We start from the raw sequence: 24,470 nt of genomic DNA, 5'->3' as shown, positions 1-24,470 counted from the left end.
AATTGTAAAGTGGAACACAAAGCCCAACCCATTTCTAAAAATCAACTTAACAGTTTACACACCATGCATTAGAAAATGTTCAATAAATTGCATTTTTCACACATGGCATTGAGAAATACTGCACACAGTAAAGTTAAGACAAAACATATTGGGAAGTCTAGCTGTTCTTGATTGTGTCATCGTTTAGTTGATTTTTTGTTTGCAACTAGGATGCTTGTTCTACATCTTTGATTAGCTTTACTGATGTTCTGCATCACAGTCTTAAAGGTAAAGTAAATAACAAAATAGTTTTTGTTTGTAGCCTTTTTTTGTACTTTGGAAACAAACAAAAGTAATGCTTCACAATGTGTTTTTAATCAAGCGTGGTCCTTCAAAGATTTCAGCATTGCCTTTAACTCAGCTCATTCAGCAGTATACTTCATCCTTAGTCATCAAATCCTAGAAAAATCATATTTCCTTTATTATTCAGAGTTCAGATGTTTGACATGTTACATGGCATGCCTTAAAATCTATGAAAAAAAATCATTCACATATTTAAAATCATTCATACTGTTTGGGGTAACATGAGAGCTGTCCTTGGCAAAAAATCCCCAAAATCTTTCAAAGATTTATATATTGTATATCAGTTATATACTTCATGTCATCTATTTTGCTCCCTTTCTGCATCTATTTTTTTTTTTTTTTTTTGCTTCATCTCTTCACCACCATCATTTACTCTGCCACACACTGTCTCTCTTGGATCTTCCATTTTCTTACTTCTTACTTATTCCTTGCTGTCCGCGGTTTTTCAAGCAAAGTCAAATTTCACACAAATGACTTTCTTAAAATATCAACCACTCCTGCATATTTAAGACTTATCTGGCCTCTTTGAGTGAAAGCCAATGGGAGAGTGACTAAATTCCTCTTAAGTGACTTAATGGAAATCTTTTATCTCTACAGTGAGAAGTTTATAACGTATTCAGCACTTTCAGACTGTACAGAAAGAGTTAATATGGTACAGTACACTGGGAAACATATGCAGTGTCATTTACATGGACTGCCTTTGATTTGTCATACTACTGGTACTGCTATATCTCTAGATTCAGCTTACCTGCATATTCATCCTTTTGTATCACTGCTTATTTTTTATTGATAGATTCATTCAGTCATTTTGCTCAATTTCATGAAAATATTAAGGTTTATTTCCTGTCAAAAAAAAGTCAATTTGGACTTTCATTCTGTGTGACAGTACTGTTGGTGTTATGTGTGCTCTGACTAATACAGTACAATTACATGCAGAGATTTAGCTTTAGAATATCATTTAAAAAACAAAAGACACATAATCCGTCATATACCACATTATACGTCGTTAGCTTCTGTTTCTTTATTGTTGTTCTGCAATATTTATTACTGTTTTTAATGGTGTGATTAATGCTCCCCAATGGAAGTTAATCATTTCTGGACCTAGAAGCACATAGAAATAATGTTTATAACCTAATCAAATATATGTGGTTATAATAAAAGGAAACATAATTTCCCATTGCACGTTATTAGTGAGACATACACTCTGAATAATAATTCTTGGTTTGTTTATGATTTATATGACTATGACTTTCAGGCTGGCCTGAAAAACATCTAATAATTTACACGACACCAAGCAGGAATAGTGAAAAGCTTCATCTGATATGAAAATATGCAAATAACATGACACTATAAAGTCATTAGGTAAAACAACTTACGATGTCTTTTCTCATGCTAAATTAATATTGTGCACAATTATAATCTATCTCAAATTAGAAAGGACACTTTCTTTTTACCCATTCATGATATAGTGGTGAACTAGTTGAGGTCAATACATAAATACAGTAAAAATATAAAACCTCCAATGAAAGAGAACTCTTCATGTTGTTCTTACCCATTACAGCTTCCTATAGAAGAATGCACAGAAAAATCAGGAGAAATGACAATTATATGATCTCATTCACGTCACAAACAAACACAACTATTTCATAAACTCTAAATTTAAACAACTTAGATTGGCATTTTTTGCAGACTTGGACACAGAAACTCACAGTCAAAACAGATACTCATTTGTATAGTTTGTCTCTTCCAACAAAAAATATATAGAAGCATTTGATGTAAAGTTGTGAATATAGTTTCATGGTCAACAGAGTTTTCCATTACAGTAAACCAGCCTACAGAGAAAAAAAAATGTTAATATTCCACAGAAGCATTCCCGCAGGACACAAATATGTGACTCTATGGTTGCAAATGCTTTTTCCACAGACAAAAACACAATCATAAGAGCATCAGAGGTGGAGAAGAGGAAAAGCTAAATTGGTCCAAATAGGATTTTAAAGTGCACACAATTCCCATACTTTCACTGAGCCATTTGTGATCTGTGTAAACTTAATGGTTGTGGACATTGACCATAATGAAAAAGGATTTCATAGGAGTTTTTCACAGGACCTTTAAGAAATACTAGAATTTGCACATGAAAGACCATAACAAAATCCATCAAACCTAACTGATTATACTGTCTTCATTTTGAAGGGAAAATGTGCTGGGCCTGTGTGAATGATGAGTTGATATATGAAGTGCAAAATACAGATATTTGGCAAGGTTTGTTCTTAAATAGATTATGGTTATGACATGTGCCTCAGGAGGCACAGTGTGTAGTTTTGTGCGTCAGTATCATTTATTAATGTCTAATCAGTGGCCTGAGGAAAAGTAACCATCTCTGACTGATATAACCCAGTGCCAGTGACTAAATACACTGTCTTACTGTGTCCAGCACAGTGTTGGTGTTTGCATTAAGGGTATAAAATAATGCTGCTAGATATCAGTAGATTTTGGTCAAGTGGATTCTGTTTCTTACCTCAAAAACAGATATGTAATTTAATATTTGTGGTATTTTATGTTTTTATCCCCGAGTTACCTCACAGACTCACAGACTCCGTCATTCATCTGTAGTATATCAGAGAGAAAGTGTGACTTTCTGTTGTTGTTGTTGTGTAGCCAGCTCTTTGTCAGCTGTCCAAAGACGGGAGGGTCGCATGTCTAATCTGACAGTAAGTAACTCTGACAATATCAGGAATAAATAAACATGTTTGTGCACGTTTTCTTGTGAAAGAGCCCTGACATCACTTCAGGAGATGAGGGTTGAGGTGAGGAGGAAGAGGATGATATTTTATTAAGATACTGGCCTTGTTGTCTCTTTCCTTTGCATGTTCACTTTTTTTAAGTAAAAGAGACCATTCAAGCCTGCTCTGAATTTGTAATTACAAGCTAATCAATGCTAATCATTCCTTTTTTCTTAAATAACCTCAACAGAATGACTGACTATGTCTATAATGTCAAAATTGTTTGTTTTACTCGTGGATATGCATGCATGCTTATAATTTGGGTTTTTTGCCTGGTCAAAGGTATTTTTCGACTATTTAAGTGTAGTTGAGTAAAAAATAGACTAATGCTTTGTTTTTTTTCTGTGTGTGGGGGGGAGGGGATTTAATTGTCTCAGTGCTTGAAAAACTGTATTGTGCACATGAAATTAAAAGCACCTTTAGTTTAAGTAAGATCACGGATGCCAACCAACAACTTCCAAGTTATATTACAGTAAGTATTGAAACCACAACCCTTCCACCTCATACCTCTGATACACGGCCTCTGGCTGCGCTTTGTATGACAGAGACCCATAAAGCCTAAAGTACAGACAGCTAGTCCTTTTCAACTCAGCATTATGCCATAGGAATCATGCACCTGCTTTTAAGACTTCTTCCCCTCTCCTCTCTACTGGTCTCAGCCTGTATGTGTAGTGTCCGGCTGGGGGATGTGATAACTCAGCCTAAGCCCAGTCAAACCAACTTAATTCTCTCTGTGTCAGAGTAAAGCTTCAGAATCAGCCATTTTATGGTTAAAAAAAGCAGAATGTTCATTTGGCTTCCAGCAGCGAGGTGGGACATCATCTAAAGCCAAAAAGTCTCTCATGCTTGCTTTCCTTTGCTTTCATTATAAATATGCCATTGCCATTGGTCTTTGGTTTGGTGTATTTCTTTGGAGAAGTTCTTTCTCACTCTCTGGTTCTAAACTTTTTTCTTTCTTCTTCTCTTTCATTCCTTTGTTCTTGTTTCTCTCTCTTTTTCCAATATCAAATAAAATACATGAAATAGTGGATAAAGCTTTAGCATGCCTTTGCCAGCAGCCACCAGTCTGAATCATGCCTGCCCATCAAATAATAGTAAAATGAATTTTTCAGCATTTGATTTAGTCATGTCAAAAGGCCAATGAAATGAACCCCTGTGACACTAAATCCCTCTGTGCTAGGAAATTGGAACTAAATGTATTTAATATTAACAGGAGCTTTTAGAACACATCCCCAGACCCCAAATCCCTTTTTTTGTTCTCTTTGCAGCACTCTGCTTTGTAGAGTCAGAGGATGAGTTTCTTTTTTGATAGGCCCCGAATCTTTATCCTTTTCAAACCCCGGTATGACCCATTCAGCTTTATTACGAGGCAAATGTGGCAGCTTTAGAGTTTGCCTCAACAATAATCAAGTTACTACATATCTGCATTAAATAAACTCGTTCTCACGGAACAGTGTTGAATAATGCATAGACATTATTGTTGAATGTTAAAAACTGTGTTTCTTAACACACCAAATACCAACAAAGTAAACAACTGAAATCTATAGTTTTTCATTAAGTTATCAAGTCATTCAACCTCAATCTAAAAGCAAAGTATATATTTCAAGAGCTTTTTAGAGTGTAGAGCACTACTTTGACTGTAACTTAACATATTAAAAAGTTGCCTATGTCTTGGTAGTTCGTATATGCATCGATCCTTCTTCTTCCAGCCTAAGAAAAGAAGCCCAGACCTTCCCTTGGCCCCTCCCCTAGCTTGTCCGAGGGAACAGTTCAGAAGACGTGTCAGTGGGATTAAGGAGGTCCTCGAAGTATTCCTTCCACCACTCCAAAATATCCTCAGTTGAAGTCTGAAGCGCTCCACCCACAAATTACACAGTGCAGGTAGAACACCAAATTTCCCCTCTTGAGCGGCCTGGCGGTTTGCGAGAATGTCTTCAAGGCAGTCTGAAAGTCTTTTTCCATGGCCTCTCTGAAATGGTAAATGGACTGATTCTTAAATAGTGCTATTCTACTCTCCCAGGGCACTTAATGCTCTTTATACAACATGCCACATTCACCCATTCACACAAGCACTTTCTTCTATACTTTTAAGTGTTTTCCAACTAACATTCATACTCCGATGAATGCATCAGAGGCAACTTGGGGTTAGTATCTTGCCCAGGGATATTTGGCATGCAGACTGGGGAAAGTCAGGGATCGAACCACCAACCACTCGAGTTTTTGCTTCAGCCACTGCCCAAGCACGTCCTGCTTGGCCTGTTGGTACCTACTGGCTGCCCCCAAAGTCTTGCAGGCTAGCCAAGCCCGATAGGACTCCTTCTTCAGCCTGATGGTTGCCTTCACCTCTGGTGTCCACCATCTGGTTCTGGGATTACCACCACAACAGGCACCAACCACCTTGCGGCCGCAGCTCAATGCAGCAGCTTAAGCAATGGAGATGCTGAACATGGTCCATTAAGCTCTGCCGGAGTTAAGATGTTGTGGACAGGGTCCTCTGTTAGGCGTTCCCAGCACACCCTAACTATACGTTTAATGGCCCCAGGCCCATCCAATATCCTGCCTGCCACCTAATCTAACTCACCACCAGATGGTGATCAATTGACAGCTCACCCCACTGTCCAGAACATACAGCTGCCGATCTGATAATATGATTACAAAAGCAGTCATTGAACTGCAGCCTATGGTGTCCAGGTGCAATGTGCACTTATGGACACCCTTATGTTTGAACATTGTGTGGATTCCAGAAAGGCTGGGTACTTTGAACTGTCTTTTGTAAGGAGCAACCCTCTCGTCCACTGTGAAAAACTCCAACATTCAGGCAGCAACCCGAGAGGATACCAAGATACCCACCCCAGCCCACTACCTCTCCCCAAGGGCAACTCCAGACTGAGACAGAGTCCAGCCCTTCTCCAGGAGACTGGTTCCAGAGCCCAAGCAATGCTTTTGGGTGAGCCTGACTATATCTAGCCGGCACCTTTTAACCTCACACATTAGCTAAGGCTCCTTCCCCACCAAAGAGGTGACGTTTCCATGTCCCAGTTGCTAGTCTTGGTATCTGAGGATTAGTGCGCCTGGGTTTCCTCCCCTGGCTGCTGCCCAGCACACACTGGACCTGAGCTTTATGGCGCTTCCTGCGGGTGGTGGGTGTGCAGGAGGGTAGGTCCATGTCCCTTTTTCCTGCTTTGCCCAGCTGGGGCCCATCGACTAAGCCCTGGCCTTAGGTGCTCACCCTCGGCCACCCTCTCTCGGCCTGGCTCCCGGGCGGGGCCCCAATTACCCTATCCTAAGCATGGTGAACTGTTCCCTGGATCTTTTGTTTATAGGGGTTTTTTGAATCGCTCTTTGTCTGGTCCCTCACCCAGGAACAATTTACCAGGGGAGACCCTACCGGGGGCTAATCCCCCCGACAACATAGCCCCTAGGATCCTTTCATCATGCTAAGATAGCGATTCATTTCACGTATATAACTCTAATTTACTGTTTGAGTTCAAGCTAAAATCTTTCCTGTATGATCCCAATGAAAGTATTTAAAATACACTTACTTAAATATATATTGTTCCCAAAGTTCTTTTTCTATTCTTCAAATCATAACAAATTGTTTTTGCCTCAGTATTAAAAAACAATGCATAGTAATATATAAATTTAATACACTACATGGATAAAATCCAAGCTCTTTTCCAAAGCCAAATTCTGAAATGTTAAAATTTCATTTGACTACAGGGCATGTTTTTTAACCTCACCATAAAATTACATCTACACTCAAATGAGCAGTGAATCTTGTCAAGTACAGAAGCACGTAGAATTAAAAAATCAAGTTCTTATTGGACACCATGTTCATTAGTGGCTAGTGTGATTGAATTATCTGAGACTACATTGTTGTTCAATAATTAGCTTATTAGCATGGAAACCACAGCACTGGAAGGCCAAGCAATCAGACCAACAATTAGCCATCAGCATAAAAACAGTGAGATTGGAACTGTGCCTCAATGGATGCTTATGACAATAGTGGTCAACTCATTTCCGTTACAATTAGTAAATAGCCTAAATTGATCTTACAGAAAAGAAATCATTGTGAATTACAAAAGCGCCTTTTTCTTTGTTGATGCTGCTGTGATCAATGAAACAGGTTAATTCAGATAGTTGAACATCCAGACTTTTTGGTTACAGCTGTCTTAGAAATTTTTAAACAGTCCTTTAGATCAAAAATGTACATCTGACATTCATAGTTATAATTAGTTTTTTTTATATTTAGATTTTAGGCTAATATATTTTGAATGTTCAATTCAGCTGAATCCAGTTAAACCGTTCTCATTCACTCTTCACTTTAAAATATTCTGCATTGTGTAAACCACATTATTTGAAGTTGTACTCTTATCTTTTAGTTAAACATGTTATATTTAACACACAGAGATGAAATATATGATACATACATACATTTGATTTGTATTTTTAATTTTATTGTATTTTTCAAATAAAAAGTAAATCCTTTGTAACAGTACATGACACAAATGGCTGCTCAAACTTTGAGTTTTTCATTCCATTAAACTATGAGTCTTCATGCAAATGTATTCTCTAAAAAACAACTAGAAAGTACCCAAGACTTCTGTAAAGATTGTAAAGATTCAATTACTGCTATACTAAGTACTGTTGTAGCCAAGGCATTTACTTTGTCCAAAGATGGAAGAATTAAATGTAGATACTGCTTATGGAGCAGGCAGAGAAAGTCATGAAAAGATAGGACTACCAATCAGTCAAACAATCAACAACAACAACAACAACAACAACAAAAGTATTCCAATTTGAAGTTTTTGTAGATTCAACTTCTTTTGATATTTTAAAATGAAGCTTATGCGTAGCTTCAACGAGGAAGATCTGTAATCACTCATCTGCCTGCTTTCTTGGGTGTTCAGCTGCTTTCCTGTTTACATGTCTACCACTTTCCCACGCTGTCAGTCTCAAAATTGACATTATTCTAGTCCAGTCATCCCCCCCCCACACACACACACACTTGAACCAATTAACCTCCGCTTCACATGGTTTAGAACTGTGCTGTCCATTATTCTCCCTTTCACACTCTCTTGTGCAACCTGCCTTGTCCCTATCTCCACCTCAAACACCTCAGCCAGAGCTGTGTTCAAGTCTTAGTCTTCATCTTCACCACCACCATCAGGTTCTATAATTTGGGGCTTCCTGTCCTACATCCTATCATCAATGGGATTCCTTTCTGCCATGATGGGTCATCAGAGTCTAATCCTCAAATATATTAACTTCTCTAATTCAATAAATCATATTCCATTCTTCCAAGTAAACTCGCTCCTTTTTGAAATGGGGATTGGTATTGCTTTTAGTGGTACATAACAGATGACTACAGCTGTTTTGCATCCTACTTTCTTTCAGATGATTTGGGGATATAAACTCATTCAGATATGATCATGGTTGGAGGATTCATCTGCCAAGGCAAAATACATCCTTTCTGCATAGAGGTATTTTTGTGTGTCTGTGGATGTTCAACTTGATACTTAAATATGCTCCATTAGGCAATAACGGGAAAAGAACAAGTTTTCCAGACAGGCAGGGGTTAAATTGGCCAGCATGATAGCAGTCTGCACCTTCACTTTATAATACTTCTGATCTGGTAGGCAGGTTATGCATATTACTGTCAAATGATTCAATTTTTTTTTTTTTTTGTGCTACAGTCTGACGTAACTTATTGTAATGGCATAGAGATACTTGCCCAGTAATAAGAAACTAATGGCATCCCATGGCCTTTTAAAACCTTTAAAACATTATCCTTTTTTGTCTCATCCTTGAGATGCCTTCATGAGGTAGATGCAAAAACAGTTTTTTGTGTTTTTGTTTGTTTGTTTTCTGGCAGGTAATTGTAAATGCAATGAACCCTTAGTTGCAAAACTAACAGAAGACTAATAAATTTTCTGGTGTACAATCTGTTTTGAAGTTTAGCTACAAAATGTTCCCTCTATGCATCATCAGGTACTCACCAGACATTTTTGTTATAAACATGTGTTTAAAGGTTTCAGAGAGTTCAGGATTATGAGAAAAATAGATGGACCATTTGCACTGTATGCACTGGAGAAAACCAGAACTCCAAACACCTTTACACACCAACACGAAAATCCTGCAAAGTTATTAAACATGTATTTGTTGGTTATTCAAAATGCCTGGGGAGTTGCACCACACAAACAAAATTTTGTGAATAAAATAGCATCCAAAGGCAGACCAATACCAGAAATGGCAGAGTGAAATTTACTTTCAGCTCCTTAGTGGAAAAATTGACCTTCACCTAATCTGGTATGTTCCCTGAAGCTCAAAACCCATTTTAAACTGAGTTTTCATTCACAAAAGACTGCAGTTATTGTGGACTGATATGTCAGTGAAATGTCAACTGTCATTAGCATCTTAGAAACCCAAACAGTTTACTCTCTGTCTTAGTTCTTGACACTAAATGTGATACTGTGATTACCTTTAAAAAGCAAGAAGACAAATAATTATACATGCAAAAAAGGACATATATATATATATATATGTAAACAAAACAGAACGAAGCATCTATTTATATCTTAAAATGTTCCTTGGGTTGTAAAAAAAAGTTCAGTCTTATATGCAAGTAATGTTTATAATGATTTTGTAGAGTCATCCAACGGGCAGTAGAGGGATTGATTGCCTCTTGGGTAGAGGATTACAGTCTTGTCTGCCTCCTACAGATTATTTGGGTTTGTTCTGCCATGACAAGATTACAGAGTGAAATTCATCACATATCAAATGACAGCAAAAGGTAGTAAACTGGGAAAAGCACACATAAGGCAAATGCTAAACCGCACAAAATATCTATGATGATATATCAAATATATATTTCACTGCATACGTAAAAACATTTCAGGAAAAGCCACACTGATTTTTTTTTGTCAAACCTCAGAAGGCAAGATCACTTCCATACTCCAAGTTTGGTGTGACTAAACGAAACAGGATTAATCCATCAGCCACTAGATTAAAATCTCCCATCTCAAGCTATGTAGGTTTCACCAAAAAAGCCACAACACATCAGGGCACTGATATAAGAGCATTAAGTTTGTCCTGTGATATCTGGCATCAGGATATTGGCTCAAGCCTCTAGGAATCAGGCTTGCCCTGGCACAAAGCAACAGTTTGAAAGCCTCATGCCACAGTTATGTTTGACATGTTGGTCATTGCCTAACATAGCCTAGTAACAATTACTGATGCTTCAACCCTATATCTGTTTCTAAAAGACAGGTCTCACAAACAAAAACAAAACAGTGCTTCGTGTTGAAGTGAGAATAGTAGAACCCCAAACAGGAAACAGTTTTCTGTAATACAGCTTGTCTTTTACAACTTTTGCAGCAACCTCTCTGTATGCGATCTGGAAATCCCTATACTTCTTCATTGATATATAATTAAAAAAGCCTCTAGGGACCTACCCAATCTCACATTCAAGCCTGAAGCTCAGCCGTGCCAGCCGCACCATCCATGCTACGTAAGCTGAAAAGACACCAATGCACACTGGGTGCCAGTACTTGTGATGTCATTTCTGGCAGACCTAACCGATTGCTGGGGCAATAACACTGAGCATAAACTCCCTGCTAGGCATTGTTGCCATGTTCCTTGAGAGTTTCCTGACCTAATTTTGCTGGTAGAGGCAGTTGCTGCTGGAAGTGCCTTTTCCATGGAGGTGTTTACTTGATCTGAAGCAATATTACATGTAGTTACATATCATCTACATGAATGCCAGGATGTAGTTTCTCACATTATCTCACACACTGTAAAAGGTTTAACAAACTTTACTATGAAAATTCCTGCTTTTGCTTCTTCACAGATTTTTCCTAATGTTTCCCTTTTTATTAATAAAATCCCAAATAATGGAAACTGCATTTTTAAAAAGTACTTTAATCTTGAGAAATACCTGTATTTTATGGGAGTCTGCCAAGATCACTTTCATAGGAGAACACATCTTGTGAGGCTTCAGTCCACGGTTCTGTAGATGGTAAAACATCAGCTTATAATCAGCACACTATGTGCAGCTGCTGCTGCACAAATTGTACAAAAATGAAACAAAAAAAAACTTTTGACAGTACAACAACAGCAAACAACACACTTTCCTGCAAAAAATGCATTATTCTTGAATAGAAAAAATATGAAATAATCTTACCAAACATGCCCTGAAATGCATGTTCCAGCAAAATGTTAAAGAGAATAACAAGACTGCCAGCAATTTATGTTCTTAGGAGCTCCAATGCTTAGGATATGGCTAAGGATGTTTCCAAATTAGCAATCCTCCACAGTGTAGGCCACATTTTAAGACAGCAAGACACTCATAAAACATAGCCCTAATTGCTCTGTCACATCAGATGCTATGTCCCCAATGTATTTTATTGTCCCCTATTAACATACCCAGAAGTTTGCAGTAACGTATTTCTCACTGGAACCTAAACAGCCCACAATAACATGAACAAGAGACGCAATTAATTTAAACACACCTCCCCTACAGATTCAAGGTGAAAACTCCTTTTAACAGAGGAGAGAAAAAGATAACCTCAGATTTATATGTATAAAAAATGTCCATTAATGGCTGATAGATTGATTTGCATAAATTAGCATTCCCCTCCCATTAGCAAGCATTATTTTTCCAGTATTTCTTTACACCCATGGGTTTTAGCCAGGACACAGGCAATAAATCTGTGATAAAGGTGCCATCAATTTGTGGACACCTCATGTAAAAGGACAATAACTAAGTTGGAAAAACAGTTTTGTAGTTGTCCACTGTGTCATTTCAATTCTCCAGAATGTAAGCTGTGTCCAATTTATATTGTGTGCTTTACCTTATGAGTTTAGAAGTGTTTTATTATTACAAAAAAAGCAAATGAACAAAAAAATGCAAGTGCTTTAAATAGCAAAAGAAAGAAAAGAGGTAGTCATTTTTTGTTTCTTTCAAATAATAACACATACAGTAAACAAAGTTATATGAATTCTGTTTCCCTGATTTTCAATCCTTGTCAGTTGCTTTTGTGCAGTGCAGTGAATCCCATTCATAGCTTCTGATTCATATCTAAAAGGGTAGTGACTGCCTAAAAATCCATTGAGTAAATACAAAAGGGTGGCGACAAATAGCAGTACCGGTCATCCATAAATATGTTGTCTCATAGGTGAATGTCATAAATGTAACTGAAGGTTAAATCCTAAAAGTAGAAGCCAATTATATACATGGAAACATGAAAACAATATACATGGAAATTTAAAGACCCGTTGTCATTTTAGGACAGAAACATGCATTAGAGGATCAACACAAGAAAAAAACAAGGGGAAAGGGAGTAAAAATTAGATTTAAATATTATCATTGACAATGATAGGTAGGTAGTGACTTTATTTTAATAAAAAAAATCCAATAAAAGCTTGTAAAAAAAAAACTAGAGAGATTTTTTTAAATTCTTTTTTCTCATCTCGTGGTCTATTTCTATGATGTAGTGACTTACAACAATAGCCAAGGGAAGGCTTTAAATCAGAACAGACAAATAAATAAAAAGTCTCCAGTCTCCAACTCATTGACCATGACATAATGGTGGTGTTCAAGCCAGACACTGTAGTGACTGCATAACTTTTAAATTTGTTGTTATTTCATTAATAGCCTGATGGGGGCAGGCAAGATCTTTTGAAGCATGCAGACTAGAAAGTAATTATTTCAGTATTTTATGTTAGATGCAGGAAAAAGAGTTCAAATTTATTAATTTATCGCTTATTTATACTATCCTGCTCTAATTTAACAAGTAAACACATAAATAAAATCACCAAAACACACAGCCTCATCAGTGAGTTACAATATTTATTTTTTAACTGTTATGTCATATACAGTAATTTATGTTATATGTAGTTTTTCTTTTTTTAAACACAGAAAGGAAATTGTTCTGGACATGTAAATATGTATGTGTATATACTGCATCAGTAATTGTTATGAACAATCCTTCCTCCCTTTGTTTATACAGTGAAGCAGTCATCAAATTCTATTTATCACCCAACACAGATATAGCCATTGTGATCAAATAAATATTTTGCAATTCATATTTTGAAATTATACAGTTTTGTTCTTTAGGCTGTTCAGCCAGCACATGTTCTTAAATGCTCTCACTAATTCCATGTTAGTGACGTCACTTTTATTCTCCCTCCTCAGAATAATAGTTCTTGCCACCTCTTCAACTATGCTTTTACCAGTTAGACAGTCATCAAAGAAGCAGAGACTTTCTTTTCCTTCTATTATAATTATTGATCTGTCATGTCCATTTCACAAAATGAAAAGACTGTGGAAATGTCATATGATTTGCCCAATAGGCACCTGTGGTGGAATAATTGAGGTGATTACACTTCCTGTTGCATCTGTGTAGATCTGTTAACCTTTTGTCAATGGGTGACTGTGTGTGTGTGTGTGTGTGTGTGTGTGTGTGTGTGTGTGTGTGTGTGTGTGTGTGTGTGTGTGTGTGGGGTCACACTGGTATCTAAAGGGCACCAGCCTAAGTTGCAGAGTACTGTTCTCTTCAGTGTTGTATAAAACAAAGGGGAAAAATCATACAATGATGTAATATCAAATGAGTTTAACATATATTATCATTTTTATTAAGAGATATGACTAAAAAGTGTATTATATCATTCTTTGAACTAAAGTTGATATGATATTAACTTGATTAATTTAGCATTTAATTACACAAACTGTAGTGATAAATTGGTGAAATATAGTTGAGACTGAATGTCATTACTGAAACTTTGTTGGTATTTGATTGTCAACCAAGGAACCAGTTGAAATTGATTTCTGCTCAATGGTGTTGCATGTCGAATGAGAACTTTGGGGAACATCAAAGCGATTACATTTTATTCCTGTAATGGGTTGCTTTTGTACCATCAAGTGTATCTATCTATACAGCCTGATACCTATAACAAACATGGAGATTCCATCCAATCAACCTAGAAATATTTGACAAAGTAAATGAATAGTTCAACCCACTGAAGTAGTTCATAATATTAATAATCCCTGCCTCATACATTCTGTTCCATACTAATCAATGCCACTGTTCAATCAATGATTGAGTGATTAAGTCTAATCCTCTGGGGACAATAATTTTCTATTGCCCATGAAAAAGTTGTGTATTTAGGTGTAGATCATGGTTACTAAACCTGAATGTGACAGTGGGTTTTTTCAATAGTGCTTTACTTCTTAGCACAATGCACTGCCATGGTAACTTATGCTGCAGACATGTGTGGTGTGAAACATTTTTGGCTACTGTCCAGATTTCCTTTTTTTGTGTGTGTATGTCACACTTTCATGTTTCAGATCATCAAACAAATTTAATTTGACAAAGATATTATACAAAGATAACCCTAATAAATACAAAATGCAGTTTTCTAAATGAAGGTACTTATTATTAAGGGGAAAAGATTCAAACCGACATGGGCCTTACTGAAAAAGCAATAAGATAAATTATACGTTCGTGAGTTATAAGATAAATTAACTGTGATGTATCACATCTTTTGAAAAGCTGACTTTAATTTCCCTAGCCACACCCAGGCCTAATTACTGCCACACCTGTTCTCAATCACAAAATCATTTAGATAGGACCGGCCTGACAAAGATGAGTAGACCAAAAGATCCTTAAAAGCCAGACATCATGCCAAGATCCAAAGGAATTCAGGAACAATTGAGAAGCAAAGTAATTGAGATCTGTCAGTCTGGATAGATCTGGTTATACAGCCATTTCTAATGCTGTGGGAGTGCAGCATCAGAACCCCAGTGAGAACCATTATCCACGAATGGTGGAAACATGGAACAGTGGTGAACCTTCCCAGGAGTAACTGGCCGAACAAAATCTCCCTAAGAGCACAGCAAAAAATCTTCCAAGTTCACAAAAGACCACAGAAAAACATCCAAACAACTGCATGCCTCACTTTCCTCAGTTAAAGTCAGTGTTCATGACTCCACCATAAGAAAGAGACTGGGCAAAAATGGCCTGCATGATGGAGTTCCAAGACGAAAACCACTGCTGAGGAAAAGGAACAGAAAACGCTTGTTAAAAGCCAGACATCATGCCAAGATCCAAAGGAATCATCAAGGTGTTTTGCCAGAAAACACCTTGATGATCCCCAAGACTTTTGAGAAAATACTGTGTGTGTCACTGTGTATGGCAGTGTTTTTCCGACAGGTTCATGTTTCGTCTCCTGGGTGGAGTTGACCTAGTTTCCTCCCTGGACCCACACCTGGATCTCATTATCGTGGCAGTACTTAAGGCCAGCGCTGACTACTACTCCTTACCAGATCGTCTGCTACCCAGTTCAAGTCCATGAATCATTACTCACCTGTGCCCGTGGCTTTTCATAACCTGGTCGCTGGTCTGCTCGCAAAACCTCCGCCACAGACTCCAGTCTCATTCTGACCTGCCTGCCTCTCTGCCAACACATTTGGACTTATGAAATCGGATCCTATCCTTAACCCTCACCTGGACCAACACTGTCTTGCCCTCCCTCTCGTGACATGCCTCCATCTGCAACCAAAGTTTCTGTCTTCCGGCTCTCAATCTGCCTAATCATGTCAGCATCATGAATTGCTTCCTGGAACCCTGTTGCATAATCATCTCCATGACCCCCAAGTGCTTGGAGTCTGTATTCACAGTCATAGATCCCTGCTCTAGTTCTTATTTATAATTTTCTCTGTTTAGCCATAGTTTCTACGTTTTCTAAATAGTATTGTCGTACTGTTGTATATAGCCCCCCACGCACTCCCCTGTAAATAACTCCCCGCACATCTCATTAGTGCCTGTGCTCTCTAGTCATTGTAAATAAATTATTTCACTTCACGCTTTGAATATCTTTGTTCGAATCTGCACTTTGGGTCCACTCTGCCTGGCAGCCACACTGGCCCTGACAGTGTGGACTGACAAGACTTTTTGGAAGGGGTGTGTCCCATTACATTTGGCATAAAACTAACACAGCATTTCAAAAAAGGGAACATCATACCAACAGTAAAATATGATGGTGGCAGTGTGATGGCCTGGGACTGTTTTGTCACTTCAGGACCTGGAAGACTTGCTCTGCTAAATGGAACCATGAATTCTGCTCCCTACCAAAACATCCTGAAGGAGAATGTCCGGCCATCTGTTCATGATTTCAGGCTGAAGCGCACTTGGGTTCTGTAGCAGGACAATGATCTAAAACACACCAGCAAATCCACCAATGAATGGCTTAAGATAAACAAAAAGAAGACTTTGGAGTTGTCTAGTCAAAGTCCTGACCTCAGTCTGATTGAAATTCTGTTGCATGACCGTAATGCCAGGATTACAAGGCTGGACTCAAGTGCAGGACTCAGAACTGTGCAAACAGAACAGGGATTATTCAAAAAACCAGGTGGAATATTTACATATGTACACTGAGAGGGGGAATTGGGGTCCAGGGATTCCTAGGGTAGGTCCAGGGCTGGGGAAAAGACACTCCTCACACTCGTCTTTACTGCCTTCCCTGTGTCCACGGAAGGCAGGCTGGGGTCCAGGGAGGTCTGTGCAGGGGAGACGGAAAAACAACGATTAGCCAGAGAACCAGGTGGCACAAAGAGGAATACAATAGAGAACCAGGCTACACTAACTTAGAATAGTACAACAATCCAACGAGGAATAGCATTCCACCAAGACCTTAAATGGTGTCAGGGGCAATCAGCCAGAAGGAGCATCAGGTAAGTAGATGGTGAGGGGTCCGAGGAGGCACAGGTATCCAGACATCCCCCAAGGCGAAGAAGGTGAGTACAACAACCCGACCAGCCACACAGAACCCTGACACTTAGCAACAAGTCTGCAAAGATGAGTGGGCAAAAATTCCTGGAAAAGACTGATTGCCAGTTATCGCAAACACATGATTGTAGTTGTTGCTGCTAAGGGTGGCCCAACCACTTATTAAGTTTAGGGGGCAACCAGTTTTTTGCTCTTAGTAATAATCACCTTCACTTAGAACCTGCATCTTTGTCTAATATTAAAATCTTAAAAGTCTTAAAAATTAAAAATTTTTTGATGATCTGAAACATTTATGTGTGACAAACATACAAAAGAAATAGGGATCCGGGAAGGGGGCAAGCGTTTTTTTCACATAGAATATTTAAGAGTGTAGTCATAAAAAAGAAATTTCTATAGAAGCAATTGAAAAATAGAAACTTTTTTATCATTTAATTGTACATTGCTTATTTGCTTTGTGTAGTATGAATGGCCATAAGTGAGGTATTTATTGGTAGGAAAAGCTGTAAATCTCCAAAAGTTGATTCTGTTCATCTGGATGTAGCGTTTTCAGTGGGAGAAACCTTTCGTCACTCATCCAAGTGACTTCTTCAGTCCCAGCTGACAGCAGGTTTCCCCAATCTTATAAACAGTACATTTGCATAATGAATGAAACCAGCCCACTTAAGGAACAGTGGGCAGGGAGGTCAGTTCCTTCATACTAACGACCAGTGTTGGGCAAGTTACTTTGAAAAAGTAATTACTTATAGTTACTAGTTACTTCTTCAAAAAAGTAACAGTTAGTAACTGAGTTACAAGATTATAAAAGTAATTAATTACTTGAATAGTAACTATTGGGTTACTTTTTAAAAAAATGTTTAACCCTCTGGGGTCCAGGGTATAATTCGCCATTTTTAACTACTTTTGATTTTCCCTCCACATTTCATCTTTAAAAACTATTTACTTTGCCATGTTTGGTGTCATCCTTTTCAGCACAACCTCACGAGTCTGAATTTACAGTTATGTTTTTATTTTGACATACTGTATTAACACAATTGATCTAAAATTAGACAAAAAACACAAAATCAGAGTAGAAAAAGTTATATTTTTTACTGTAACAACCACAAACATTAATGAATCATATTTCACAACATTTGCAAACAACAAAGTTATTTGCAGCCCTTTACCTTTTACCCCTTTTTTAATAACCATTTCAAACTATTTACATAACAATCAGGTGTTCTGCATTCAATAAGATGCCACACAAATTATTTGTGCCATTGCAAAATTTTCTGTCCACTATAAAGGAGAACATCACAGCCTGATACCTGCAGGTCTGACAGCAGGAGGCGCATCACTCCTGTTTTTTACCTGGAGACAGCAGTTGCCTCATTGTTCTGACACACAACACAAAACTGTCCACAACACTACACACTACCTACACAAGACAACACATTAACTACACACTCCAAACATGCTAAACGTCACAAATCTCTCACATCTCAAAACTCGCTCTCTCTCTTTTTCTGCTGTCTTTCTCTCTCTCTCTCGCTTTCTCGCTGTCACGCCTCAAACTTCCCCCTCTTCTTAAACAACCAAATGTCATGTTGCCATATCATTTTTGATTGGTTGACATGGTAAATTTTTCCACCAACAAAGGGCAGGTTTTTTTGTTTTTTGGTCATAAGCAGAGAGTGCTTGCTAGCGCTGTCCTTAGATGTTAGACGTGACGAAATATTGAGGAAAAAACGTCGCGTATATATTGTTTATCATGACTCTGGTTTTACGTGGCCTATCAACACAATTTAAAAACTGGTATATATCACTTTGTTGCTTTGTCATCTTGAAGTGGTCATGTGATTGGCTTACCACGACTACTTTATTCTTCCTCAGTCAAACAGCAGCACTCTTGCGATTGTTTGCCCCTTAGCTCCAGGTGTTGTGCCAAAAAGTGATTGTCTGCTAGAAAGTGATTGCCGCCCGCGGGAGTGCGCACAGCTGCTTAAAGCTGTAGCGCTCAGATTACTTACAGCTACTTCCGTGCAACTGATATAAGATGTGGTAAGCTGAAGACAGCTTCAACCGTCTGTTTGTTGAAAAATAGTAACGCGACCGCACCGCATTTTCTTGTTAGTAACAGTAACGGCGTTGTAATGATAGAAGTAGCAATTAGTTCGTTTACTCGTTACTGAAAAAAGTAACACCACTAGTAACGCCGTTGTTCACATCACTGCTAACCAGTGTTGGGACTAACGCGTTATTAAGTAACGCGTTACAGTAACTACGTTATTATTGTGGTAACGAGCACGGTAACTAGTTATTATGCCAAAACCGGGAACGCGTTACTCGTTACTGGGATTTAGATAGGCTCGTTATTCGTTACTTCGTGTGGTGGCTATCGCGGAGCTTCCACAGATTCAATAACATTAGCAAGTGGTGGAAGCCAGCAGGTGGATGAAGGAAAAGGGAGGCAGGAGGAGAGACCCGAAGCGGCCGCCGGTCCGAGAGTGTCAGGTGAACTGAACTTCAGGTAAGAAGTTATGACCTGCAGTCTATCTGGGTCAGATATGAACCAAGTTTAGATGGAGTTTATTTTCGTTATGCTGACTTTTTCGTACTGCGTGCTAGCTAGCATGACGGAGTTTCTATACAGCTGGGTGGGTGCTATGTTACTGATGTTGAACTTTATTTTGTTCATAAGGTTAATTATTAGAGTTGCCAACCGCCATGTAAAAAACGGAATCGTCTCGTATTCAGAGAAAATATTACGGGTTTCGTATTGAGGTGAAAAGGAACAGTTTGTCCCGGACTTCAGCTACAATGAAAAAGACACAAAGCTGGAGTTATTCTGTGTTTACGCCGCACAGCTGCCTCTTCTTCTCTCATCCTCTCACCCTCCCTCTCCTGTTTCTACTTCAATCATGAAACTGATCAATGATCAGCTGATTGGCTTTTCTCTCTTGTTTATTTATCGCCCACTTTGTTCCAGAAAGAGGAAACCAGCGGATGTCGCGGTAAACAACAGCAGCACTTTTAAGCTTGATCAGCTGTAGTTAGAATTTATTTAATATTAATTTCTAGTATCAGCTGATGTTGGCTGGAGCCACAGCTGTAAACCTGCTGGTTATGATATTGGTTTGGTTATGTGATGAGAGGGAAACATGAAGATGAAACCAGGAGATGTCCTTACTGAATCATCAGAGCTGTGATGGAGAAACAGGTTTACCTTTTAGGTGACATGAATGAGTTGAAGGGAAGTTATGAACTGTTTCTGAGAGACTAATAACATCAGGATCCTTTTCTAAGCAGCTGACAGCTGGTAACTGTGCAGGGGCGGGTCTAGCAAAGTGTTGCCAGGGGTCCATGTAGGGCATTAAAAGGGAAAGGGGGGCACAAAGAAATACTTTCTTATTTTCATTTAAAATGTCTCACTTTTAAAAAAATAATTATCTGAGTCTTGCAACAAACAATTGATAGATTGATACATATATACCATCAGAACAGTGTACATCACAGTCACAACAGTGTTTATTTTCATTCAAAGGCTTTATGATTTTTCCTATAATGGTGGGCCGGCCTCTAGTCAAAATGCCCAGGACGATTTTTTTGTCCCAGTCCAGCCCTGTATGCAGCTCATCTGCAGTCTGGTGTTACCTACATCTTCCTATTCAGAAGGCAGAATTTCCGAGTTCTGAGTACAATCGAAAGCACCACGACTGCAGTTTTTGTGTTGGATGTAAAAAGCAGGCTAGGATAGAATCAGGCGTGGGATTTCTCTTGTGGAAATGTGCACATTATTTTTTCCTTTCTATTGGTAGGTGGCACAGTGCACTTGTGGCAAGTAAGCAAGCTAGAAGACTGGCAATCTTGCCGGGTATCCAGTTACGGAAGCAACACATTAACAAGAGAATTCTGAGTAAAACCAAAGTTACTTTCCCTAGTAACTAGTTACTCTGAAAGTAACGAGTAACTTGAAGTAATTGAGTTACTTTTGATAGAAGTAACTAGTAATGTAACTAAGTTACTAATTTAAAGTAACTTACCCAACACTGCTGCTAACGACGTACAACAAGTAAGTTTGACTTACTTGTTGTACGTCGGAAACCACAGCACATTACGTTGAGTGTCCTCAGCGGCCAGATGAGAGAAGGATGCGACATCGAGGATGTGGACAAGTGGGTGAAGAATTTGTCTGACAGACAGCTCACCCAAACAGAGAAAAACATCCTTGCTAAAGGGTTGAATTTTGCTGTCACGCCGAGACAAATCCCGCTAGTGGAACTGATCACAGCCACAGAAACAGCAATTCGAAACAACAATATTGCAGAAGTGGAAGCAGTGCAACTACGGACAAAAGTGTTGGCCTGTCTCAGCAATGCAAAGCCCCCAGCATCCAACATCACCATGGAGGAGGGGAAGGCACTCTCCTCCATGGTGAGGAGAGTGCCTTAGTAATGACAACAACATTATCATCCTTCCTGCAGACAAGGGTAGGTGCACAGTATTGCTAAACCAGAAAGTCTATCATGAGAAAATTTTGTCACTGCTCAGTGACGAAAATACTTATGAGCCCCTGAAACAAGACCCAGGAAGTGACTACAGGAAGAGGATGATAGACTGCCTGAAGCAGTTAGAACAAGACAAGGCTATCGACCAGACCTCATATCACAGGCTATACCCAGGGGAATCTACACCAAGTCTGTATGCTTTACTGAAGATATATAAACAGGTTACACCTTTAAGACAGATTGTCTGTATGATCAACTTGGTTGGAAGCGTTGGAGGTAGTTCGTAAGAGATTACAGGATGACCCCAATCTCAGCAACAGGACCACTCTCAGCATTGACCAAGTGTTTTTGCTTTTGGAACTGTGTCTTCATTCCACCTACTTCACATACAAGGGTCAGTTCTATAGGCAGAAACATGGGTGTGCCATGGTTTCCCCAGTTTCATTCATCGTGGCCAGAGATGGGCAGTAACGCGTTACTTGTTAATCTGATTACTTTTTTCTAGTAACGAGTAAAGTAAGGGATTACTATTGTAAAACGGTAATCAGATTACCGTTACTTTCCCATAGGAACGCTGCGTTACTGCGTTACTAAAACCGTGATTTTTTTGCGGGAATGTCTCATGACACGTAAGCGAGTGCGACGTTCGTGACAACAGCTGTGTGCAGATTAACAATGGATAATATATCGAGTGCGGGAGAGAGTATGAGCATGCAGCGTTTAAAGCGTGGAAGTACTGACCTTACTTTGAGTTTGATTCCATAAAAAGTGACAAAAACATTAGTGTCTGTTGTGCGTGGGAATAAAACTTCTTTTTACAGCGAAAAAAAAACCCTAAACAAGCACCGAGTGTGCAACGACATAATGGGAAATTTACAGAGAAACTCACGGATTCTTCCACTGACTGCTGCGGCACACCTGCACCAGAGCACACCTCCACCTACCCTAGTCCTGCTTTACAGGTGAAAATAGAGCAACAGGACCGCTAATCTTTGATTTTATTTATTTTCTGCTGTGTTTTACTTGCATGTATTTGAAAGACTGAGTGTAAACACAAAAAATATTTTATTTTATGTGCTGGAATGTGCAGACAATAGGTTTAAATGTTAAACTAATTTCTTCAAGTCAGAGAATGTTGCATATAATTAAATTTTTGCTTGATGCATAAAGTTAAAAGATTAAAACTGATAAAACAAGTTTAAAAAAAAGAGACTTTTCCATTTGATTACATTTTGTATGATGGATTATGCAGAAACAGTAGAATTGGGCTGAAAGATCTATCGCTTTATCACCTATTCAGGTTGTAAATCGTGTTTTTAAAAAGTAACTAAGTAATTAATTACTTTTGAAAATAAGTAATAAGTAAAGTAACGGGATTACTTTTGGGGGGATGTAATCAGTAATTAGTTACTGATTACTTTTTTCAAGTAACTTGACCAACACTGATCGTGGCTAATTTGTATATGGAAGAAGAAGAAAAGAGGGCGTTGTTATCCTACACTGGAACACCACCTACACTACAACAGAGCGAACACCATTCCCACAGACACAGCGGCCAGGGAAGCAGAAGAACATCACATCAAGAAGGCCCTGAGTAAATGTGGTTATCCCAGCCGGACTTTTGTCAAAGCTGGGAAGGAGGCAAAAGAAAGCTCCAGGCAATCCAGGAGAGAAGGACAACCGCTGCCTAAGCGAAAACCTGTAGTGATCCCGTATGTGTCAGGAGTATCGGAACAGCTGAGATGCATTTTTTCTAAACACTGTGTGGCTTTTGAAGCACCAAAAATTGGTCCAACCCAAGGATCGGGTCCCCCGACACAAACAGAGTAACATAGTGTACGCTGTTAAGTGCCCAGGAGGATTGCCAGGATTTATACATCGGGGAAACCAAACAACCTTTGGCAAAGCGGATGGCACAACACAGAAGAGCTACCTCGTCAGGCCAGGACTCTGCAGTTTATTTACACCTACAGGCCAGTGGACACTCTTTTAATGATGAGGATGTACACATCCTGGACAGGGAGGAACACTGGTTAGAGAGCGGAGTCAAGGAGGCCTTTTACGTGAAAAGGGAAAGACCATCTCTGAATCGAGGAGGGGGCCTAAGGGTACATCTTTCACCATCTTCCAGGCTGTGATTGCAGCTGGGGATTGCTTGTGGTGAGCAGCAGATCAAAAGACTTAAGGGTTATTATTATCATTATTATGTAATATTATTATGTAATATTCAAAACTGAACTGTAAATGTTATCTTTTTCAATCATTTTTTCAAGGACGTAATTTTTTTAATCAGTGTTTTCATAAAAGCCTTTATGCATTTAATACTACTAGGGGGAACACACATGAGATTGAAGCTGGACAAGTTTGAAAATAAAAATGAATATCACTTTAGCAGGCTTCTAATTTGAAAAGATTCTCCACTCAGCTTTGCAGTTTCTAATATGATTGAAATGCGGCCAAGATGCTGCTCATTTTATATTTCCACTTGTTTCTCCACTTTTCCCCCGATACAAATGCATTTAAATCCGGCTCACCCGTCTAACTGTGTACTTGCCCTGTACCACTACACTTGCTGTCTTTGGAAAGTCTGCCCCTCTTCTTTTTTTCCACATAATCCAGTCATTAAGTCTGATGTCATTAGCCATTTCCGGGTCCAAACTCCACTACAGGTCCCAAAGTCAAACGAACACTGAGAGTTACAAACTGTCTAAATTGTTTCATCTTTAATAAAATGATCAGTGTGGCTGCTCTACCAGGTGTAACAATTACATTTAAAATGCAGGCATCACCTGCACAAAGAGTAGTAAACGTCAGAGCAGCAGTAGCCCTGAACAGCTGATCACAACCAATACACAAAGAAAACCTACTGGAGCTCTCAATAGAAATTATTGTGAGTTGTGAATCTTTTTCCCTTCCTCAGCCACTACAACTGATTTTAGAGCTGCCCTGCACGCTGCATCCCACTTTAACACTTCTACCTATTCATTTTCTGTTTAGAGGCAAAGTCACTCTCTACAATTTAGACAACAGAAAATAAAGCTGTTTTTTTTTCTCTGCTTCTGTTCATGTTCCTGTTG

At 38.8% G+C, this 24,470-nt stretch overlaps 1 pseudogene; it reads left to right on the top strand.

Moving 5' to 3' along the window:
* The first annotated feature begins 21,025 nt into the window (after window positions 1–21,025).
* Window positions 21,026–23,531, top strand: LOC113032061 (uncharacterized; annotated as a pseudogene).
* Window positions 23,532–24,470: the final 939 nt, after the last annotated feature.

Source organism: Astatotilapia calliptera, chromosome 11 (assembly GCF_900246225.1).
Source record: "Astatotilapia calliptera chromosome 11, fAstCal1.2, whole genome shotgun sequence".
NCBI classification, from domain to species: domain Eukaryota; kingdom Metazoa; phylum Chordata; class Actinopteri; order Cichliformes; family Cichlidae; genus Astatotilapia; species Astatotilapia calliptera.
Note: the sequence above shows the minus strand (reverse complement) of the source record. Positions and strands in the feature narration are given on the sequence as shown.